General features: G+C 46.3%; 1 long non-coding RNA gene across 1 annotated transcript; it reads right to left on the bottom strand.

Moving 5' to 3' along the window:
- Positions 1-7,031: 7,031 nt before the first annotated feature.
- LOC124088789 (uncharacterized) lies at positions 7,032-8,236 on the bottom strand. Its single transcript, XR_006850466.2, has 2 exons — positions 8,030-8,236; positions 7,032-7,702 (listed from the first exon to the last, which is right to left on the bottom strand). It is a non-coding gene; the product is annotated as an uncharacterized LOC124088789 (long non-coding RNA).
- Between the last annotated feature and the right edge of the window lie 343 nt (positions 8,237-8,579).

Below are 8,579 nucleotides of genomic sequence, written 5' to 3'. Positions count from 1 at the left end.
TCTGTCCTTGATAAGAAAGTTGATGTTGCTTGGAGGGTAGTTTTGACTCCTATCACAAGATGTTTATACATCAGACCTGTTGTTTCTGCAATCCAAGGTGACTGCTGGAGCGTGACTCAGAGCCAAGAAGACAGATGTAAAATGGAGGCAGAGATGTCAAGCTTGTATCCTGCTTTCAGTGACCCATCAAGCATCTGTAGGCATGTGCAGGCCCAAGTGAACACTCACAGTGCTTCTGACTCTTGAAAAGCAGCCTCTAAGTTCTTGCTGTAAAGTCTCTAAAACCCACCAGGTAAAAGGAAGTGAAAGAGATGACAAAAGCAGAGCAGGAATGTCTTCAAATTTCTGGAAGATCAAAAGTGAATGCATGTGACAATTAACTTAATAGAACAGAGAAGGTTTAAATGGACCAGCCAATCTGCAGAGTGAGGTGTCCATGAGAAAGGAGACATAGCCCTGTGAATCATCAGGAGGACTGAGAGTTGGGGACATCAGGCATGGCAGAAGCCAAAATGAGGCACATGGATAAACAGGGCCTTGGCTACACCTCCAGGTTCCCTCATTTAACTGTGTCAGGCCAGCACTCTCCTCCCTCCCAGCTGGGTCAGGAGCCATCTTGTGAAGAAAGGGACTGGAGGTAAGAACATCCTAGAGGGGACCGGGACCTCACGTGCTGCCCTGCCTGAGGTGATGCTCAGCCCCTTCTCCATTTGTACCTTCAACAATGGTAATAGCCAGGCCAACTCACAGCTCCCACCACTACCACCCCACTCCCCACTGCAGGCAGGATTCTTCTCCGGAATCACTGAATGCCCTGAGGGAATGGGGGACAGTACTGATTTGGGAGGTATCCTAAAAAAAAAAGTCACCTCTTTCTTTTTGTATACAGTGAAATCCAGGGGCCAATGGGGCCCTCTCATGTCCACAGAACTGCCAATCTGGTTTTCTTAATGCCTCACACTCTTAAATAAGGACATTCCCACATGTCAAGAATGCTGCCACCAGGAAGATCAACAAGCCAACAGAGAGAAAAAAAAAATTCAGAAGAAGCAAAGAAAGTTTGGAAAGAGAAAAAAACTTCGAAATATAGCATTTGTAGCCTCATAGAGATAAAAGCAAAATTTTCACCTGAAGCAAAAGCAGGAAAAGGTAGGTAGACAGGTAGGTGGATGGATGGATGGATGGATAGATAGATAGATAGATAGATAGATAGATAGATATTAGATATAAATATAGATCTAGACTATCATACAATAATGGTCAAAACACCAGAGAGCTCTTGTCTATTAAAAATGATGGCAAAAATCCAAAATTCACTAAAAGGTTTGAAAGATAAAATAGACAAAATTTCCCCAAATGTGGAACAGAAAGAGAGCAAATAAGAGACAGAGAAAGACAGATAATGGCAGAGAAAATGAGAACATTAAAGTATCAGTTCAGGAGGTTGGTCATTTGACAGTTAGGAATTCTAGAAAGGTTCAGAGAAAATGGAGGGGATAATTATCAAAGAAATAATAGAAGAAAATTTCCCAGAACTGAGAGATGTTGGTCTGCAGATTGAAAGGCCGTTAAAGGTCTAAGTTATGTGATCATGACGCCTCAGACACAGGAGACGAGAGGTGCCTAAAAGCCTCAGAAAGGGGTCGGAACAGAGCCACACTCCTCTGATGGCAAGTTTCCCTGAGAAAAAAATTTAAAAAAAGTTAAGTTACAGATTATTTAATACATTTGCTCATGTGGCAAATAAGGTTGACAGGGATTTTCCAGTTCTGTGAAATCACAAGAAAAATTATGAGAGGTATGTAAAAAGGAAAGAAGGCAAACCAGAAATGAGGGAAAGCATACAGTTGTACAAGAAATGATTGTATTGTATGGGTCTCAGGAGTAAACAGCTGTACTTACTATTGTATAAGAACAGACTATTCATTTAATTTTCTTAAGTGTTATAAACGTATATTTTGGAAAGGAAGGCAAAGTTATGAGCTAAAGTTTGTGCCGTAATTAATTCAATAGATAAGGTCAAGAATTGTCCCATCACAAAATAGAGCTGGGAGAGAGAAAGAGAGAGAATATGAATGGACAGTGGTATGTCCAGTATGCAGTAATTCCAGAGAGGTATGTAAGGAAACCCCCCTGGGTAACAGTTAAGTTGTATGCATTTCTCTGAACTCATCAGTTGGCACACTGAAAACCTACACATTCTACCTTGTGTAAAATTTGCCTTAAAAGGGGAGAAAAAAGGAACCACAAGCAAATAATGAACTTCAGTGATGTGCATGGTGAAACATTTAGAGATGAAATGTATTCGTATTTACAACTTACTCTGAAATACAACAAAAAAATAAGATGGATAGGTGGATGGATGGTTGAATAAATAGGATGATGGGAAAGTAGAAAGAAGTGATTGAATACATATAGCAAAATATTAATTGTAGAATTTAGTTAGCAGATTTATGGGTATTCACTGCAAATTCTTTCAACTTTTCTATGTATTTGAAATTTTTATGAGAAAATATAGAGAGAAAAAAATAGAAATATAAGCATGGTATTTAAGTGAAGTGACCTAATGGCCAGGAGAAATATTCAAGAGTTGGAAGTGGCTGACTCTTGGAGGGTGAAAAGAGATGTGATCAGGGTCTGATGGATTTTGTGTAGAACCTATGACATTTAAGTTTTAAATTCTGTATATAAATCACTTTGGTTCCAAAAAAAGAACTAAAAAAGAAAACAGGACTCAGGTATTGATATGTGTATTAAATCATGAAAGGTATTTGCACAAAAATGTAGGATTTTATAATTTGGGAGTCGATATGACAAACAGGATTGAGGTGTCACGGCAGTAAGAGGGATGCCAGGGCCCCCCAGTTGTGAGTTCTGAAAGGCATCTCTGAGCAGGCACAGTCGGATTCAGGCAAAGAATAGCAGGACCAGAGATTCCCAAGGTGTGAACTAGAGAGGTTCAGTGGACTGAGGCATATGAAGGAGGAGGAAGAGGAGGAGGAGGAGAAGGAGAAACAGGAGGAGGGAGAGGAGGAGGAGGAGGAGGAGGAGGAGGATCATGCTGCATGTGTGTCCATGCTCCAGTTAGACAGCCCTTGATGACCAGAGGAGTTCAGGCTCCTGAGCTGTTTGCTTATTGTAATTGCTACTCTTTTGTCTTCTTCTGATTTTGCTTTGTTTATATAAAATCTGTGCTCTGAAAATCCAGGCCCTTATCTGTCTCTCAAATGACAAAGGTTGGAGAAGGGGCAGAAAGACCTTGCCATGGTGCTGGAGGTAGGGGTTCCAGGGAAAGGGCCCTCTCCCTGCCTGCTCTGGTTGCACCCTCCTCCAGGTCTCCTGTTCATTACACCTGGGAGGTCCTGCCATTTGTTTTAACAAGGAAGGTCCACTGTTAAGGCCTCATGTATTCTCAACCATGGGAAAAGACTCATGGCCTGAGCGGGTATTAGGCACCAAATCCAAGAGAGTCAGTCCATTTGCCATGAACAAGAGTGAGGCCCATTCCCAGCAGCACTTCGAGAGCTTCCCTTTCTTGAACAGGATAGGAAGAAGTTAAGGGTGGAGTCAGGGCATCCCAGCTCAGAGGGAAAGGGTAGAAAAGAGAAGTGTGGGAGACAAGGAGAGAACCTTTTACTCAGAAAAGGAGGGGACTGGGGCAATCTGGGGCCCTCCAGAAGTGCTGGGAACAGAGACAGGGCTGCAGGGTTGGTGAGAAACGTTCCCCTGGAATGCCCAGAGTCTGGGCAGCTGGATGAGAGACAGCCATGTACCTCTGGCCGGCAGGTGCCTGCCCCTAGTGACAGTGAATGGCACCAAGCACAGACACCCAGGGCTCTGGCACAGAGCCGGTAGCTGCCACTGTGGAGGTTTTTATGCTAATGCCACTTGTCAAGCCATCAGCTCTCAGGGTAGCTGAACCTGACAGGGAAGCAGCTGGGTCCCTTGGGTTTTCCTTCCCCTGAGCATCTCCCAGGTCCTCAGAGGTGTCCAGCACAGGCTCAGAGCTGACTTTCCAGGAGGACTAGATGAGCAGGAGGGGGATGGTGTTTGAGGGCTTGGGGCCATAAAGGGGAGAAGGGACCATTGGCCCTCCCATGGGCTTCACCCCAGAAAGTTCCATCCTCCTTTAAAACCCACCCATTCAGAAGTGGGACCTCAGCAGGTAGGAGGGACAATACAACTGGGCTTTCCTGGATATTAGGCAGATATTCCCTGGATATTCCTAAGATATCAGGCAGCTTTCCATCTTATAATGAAATACCTGAGATCATTAACTAGTAAAGAGAAAAGGTTTATTTTGACTCACAGTTTTGGAGGTTCTAGTGCAAAATATGGTGGACCATTGCTCTGGTCCTCTGGTGGGCATGCTGGATGGCAATGACTGGGACTGTGTAGTGGAACAAACTATTCACCTCATGGCCAGGAAGCAAAAGAGAGAAAAAGAAAGGGTTTGGGGTCCTACATCACCTTTGAGGGTAAACCCCTAATGACTTAGGAACTTGCCATGAGACCTTGCCTCCTAATGGATCACAGCTCCTCCCATAGTAGCTCCCTGGAGACCAAGTCTTGAATATATATATATATATAAAACTTGGGAGTCTTCAGCTTTCCAACTATTACATAAGGGAATGGAGAATTCATTCTAGATCACTAGATCAGGCCCAGGAGCCCTGCCTAGGGTAGAGGGAAGGGCACAGTGCATAGAGACAGAGACCTGGGCCCTAGTCACGTCTGTGCCACTCTTACCATGTGGCCATGGACAAGTGACTTTACTTCTGTGGCTTCAATTTCCTACTGTGTGCATGAAGCATGGGTGGCAATAGTCTAGATGTGTTCATCTACTCAATTCAATGAATATTTTCCAAGTGCCAAGTCCCCATTAAATGGTCTGAAGATGAATTAGAGTCAGTGCAGACACTGTCATCAGATGATGGCATTCTCACAAGTAGATGGAAGCTCTTCAGGTCTAAAGGTCCAGGATCTGTGGGAAGATATCTGGGGAAGATGCGGGAGGGGATTATGACCTCCCCTAGCCAGCATCGATGGCCACAGCTGGGTCTGAGGCCTGTGAGATTCCCGAAAATGATTCTCAGAGTTGTGTGGCAGGAAGGATCTGTGGGGAAATCCACTTCCTGCCTTTCTTCCAAGAGAGGTTGGGAGCACCGGTATCCAGGAAAATCACTGACCTTGGAATCTAGACAGACCACCAGTTCCAGGTCTGTTCCCAAAGACACTTTCTGTCCTCAGGAGTTTGTTGTTTTTTTTTTTAATGGTTACTATGCATCCGGAGAATGAGGTGCTTCTAAATGCAGAGTACAGTCCTGACCCTTCCTGGGAAATCACCCCACCCAGAGTCTCCAGGGTGTAAGAGGGGGCCAGATTGCCACCAGCAGGGGGGCCTTCAGGAATGCCTCCTAGCCTGCTACCCACGGGTGTTCCACAAGATGTGTGGGGAGTTTTCCTGTAATTGGTTTATAGACGGTTCACTCAGCATTGTGTCTGGCCATAAAATATACTCACTTAATAGTCTCCAAGGAGTCTCAAAGCCTTCCAGGCTATAACTCGGAGCCCCCAGCCCCTCCTGCTTGGCCTGACACCTTGTTTGGTGAATCTGATTTGATTTTGATCTTAAATCTGCCCTCAATGCCTCAGAGGGGTAGCCGCAGGGAGGGGCTGGGAGTGAGGAGAGGAGGGTGGTTGCTGAGAATTATGACTTGGGACCATTAGGAAGAGATGACCGCTCTGCACAGCCTCTTCTAAATCACCGGGGGAAGACTGTCACTGCACACACTGCAGGCTGCAGGCTGGGCTGGCAGGCAGAGAGGGCGGGGGAGGGTGGAAATGTGGGGACTCTTTCACTGGTCTGGGTCTCCACCAGGCTCCAGGGCCTCAGCTCTCTTGAGTGGGGCTTCCAGTGGCCGCTGGGCCCTGGGAATTCTTTCAACCTTGCCCAGTAGTGCCTTCCTCCCTTCACAGGACTCTTGAGAAGTAGGTCCCCAAAGGTAGCGGGATGGGCACCCTGTGGTGAAGAAATAAAAAGTGCAGGGCTTATTGTCCTTCTGGTAGAGGGTAAGAGTCCTGTGCCTGCATCTTGTTCTCTAGGATAGACAAAGAAAAATGGAGCAGTGGAGACGCTCTGGCACCCTCACCCAGTGGACTAGTCCACACCAGCTGCTGCCAGAGGGGAGGTCCCTAGTCACATCTGTTGGCAGAGGTTGTTGGAAAACGGATCCTCCTGTCTCACATTTCTCTTTACCTTTGTGTCAGCAGACAGTTTAGGGCAGCGGTGGAGAGCCAAACTCTGAAGTCAGATTTTCCAGATCTGAAGTTAAATTCCACCACTTAATTCTGTGACCCCGGACAAGGAACTCACCTCCCTGTGCCTCAGTTTCCTTAGCAAATAAAGTGCAGGGTAATGAGAGTGCACTCCTCTCATGGTCACGGTGAGAATTACACATGCAGAGATCTCAGAGCAGGAGCTGGCGCACAGTAAGAAAATAATCCACACAAGCTGCTGCTCACCTTTGGTTATAATCCAAAGTGGGAGACAGGGGGCAACTGCAGGGACAGGCTCAGGAAGTATACTGAATGGTTACTTTCCGTTGGACCATGTCTTTTATGCATCTAAGACTTAGGAATGAATGAATGATATCTCCAAGCATGACAGTAGGGGGCTACAAAGACCCCAAGGCACGGTTCTTGTCACATAGTGCTTACACTCTAGAGAGAATGCTTCATGGCCAAGGTCAAAGGTAACTCTAGCACCAGTAGCTCAGAAAGAGGGGTCAGCAGGCGTCTGAAGCTAGGAATGGCCAGACATCCCTCTCCTAACATCAGAGCCCTTTAGGGAGCATCAGGAGAGGCTGGCGTCCAAGGGGCCCCGTGTAAAATGGCAGCATAGCACAATTTACTGTCAATTAACCCTTCTAAGCTTTGACTTGTAGTCAAGATTTCCTAGGACATTTTGATCCCAGAATATTATTAACCAAAGGATCATTTCATGTTAGAGGCTAAGGAATCAAAAGTCACACAGCTATGGCTTCATTTATTTACTTATTTATTACATCTGGAGAGGCTGTAGAAAGCAACTAACATTGTCCCTCATTTTATAGAAAGGAAAACTAAAGCTCAGAGAGATGAAATGTCTTTTAAGTTTACTGATCCTCTCTCCCCAATGTGTTCCTTTATAGCTTGTCACCGTGTCCCTAGACTCGTCTTTGATGGGGAGAGACAGGGATCAGTTTCCTAGTTTGGGGAACTGGGAGGATAAAATGGCTTATCCAAAGCTATACGTAGATCAGAGGCAGAAATAACCTGACCAGCATTCTGACCCCACGTTTCCTATTGTTGGAAAATTCTGATCCTGCGCACCCGAAGCCCCCTGGAGGTAACAGGGTGTGGGCAGACGCACTGGATCAGAATGAGGAGAGCAAGCCCCTCCGCCATTCACCTTCCACCAGCCCTCTGTCAACTGTTCCTCTGCAGAACACAGCACAGCCTCAGAAGGAGCCTCGAGTGCCAGGGAGGCTCCAAGCCAGTATCAGGAGGATTTTCATGAACACAACTGTCTGTGTCTGGGCAGCCATGTGGAAAGTTGCAATATAACCCACTGATGTCATGTGGCAGGGGAAACAAGATTTCCAGAGCAGCCGCGCTGCTCTTTCCAACCTCCACGTGGAGCAGAATCCCAGACAGGCTTCTGGAAGAAAGGGAAAAGAAAAAAAAAATCACACCAAATTGCAGACAAGACCCTGGTTCTGCAGGCTCTGAGGGAGGGTGGAAGGAGTTGGGAGGGTCCAGAGTCACTGGGCAGGTGCTGAGCTGGAGCTCCTGGGGTGGGCTGGAGCCACCTCTAGAGCTCTACTCTGAGTTTGCTCTCAGGGCACTAGGAGCAAGGGACAGGCAGCTGACCCGGAGGAGCTGGGCCAGCCATCCAGTGTTCATCAAGCTCTTCCAACATCTGAGAGCCCAGGACTTCAGAAATCACCGGGTCATTCCTCAGACCTCGGGCAGGCTTTATTCCTACCTTTGACACGACACGACACTCACTCTCCTGGTCTTTAAGGACTCCAGTTTTCTGATTTCTACAGCCCATTCTACCAGCCATTCTGGGATCACATCTAAAGTCCAAGCAAATCCATCCTGATCAGTTGACCGGCTTAGACCGGTCTTCAGAGAGGCAGGACCCCTTGGTAGAGGGCAGAGAGGCAGGACTGGGGGCCACATGCCCCTCCTCTGTTAGTGTCCTGTGGGGTGTTACCTCACTTCCTCCCACTGGCTGGCAGATCATGGCTGGGTCATGCAATCTCTCTGGGCTGCAGTTCACTAGTTTTTTTAAATGGGGAAAAGGGAACAAATGATAAAGTTCCTTTTAGTTTGAAAAGTCTATTATTTTATGACTATTTACAGGTAAGGGGCAGCAGTTTGGCGTAAGTTTCATGAAAGATTTTTCTGTAGCTTTATTAATGTATCTTGGGGTTTCTAAATTCTGAAAGTCGTCAGTCTAATCCCAGAAAGCTTGGAAACCTTTCGAAAAACACCTGTTTCCTGAACAATCCAGAAACAATCTCTATTAA

Source organism: Marmota monax, unplaced genomic scaffold, assembly GCF_021218885.2.
Source record: "Marmota monax isolate L192 unplaced genomic scaffold, Marmota_monax_Labrador192_F-V1.1 WCK01_AAM20220418_F8-fsc00081, whole genome shotgun sequence".
NCBI classification, from domain to species: domain Eukaryota; kingdom Metazoa; phylum Chordata; class Mammalia; order Rodentia; family Sciuridae; genus Marmota; species Marmota monax.
The sequence above is the reverse complement of the archived record's forward strand: the minus strand, read 5'-3'. Positions and strand labels throughout refer to the sequence as shown.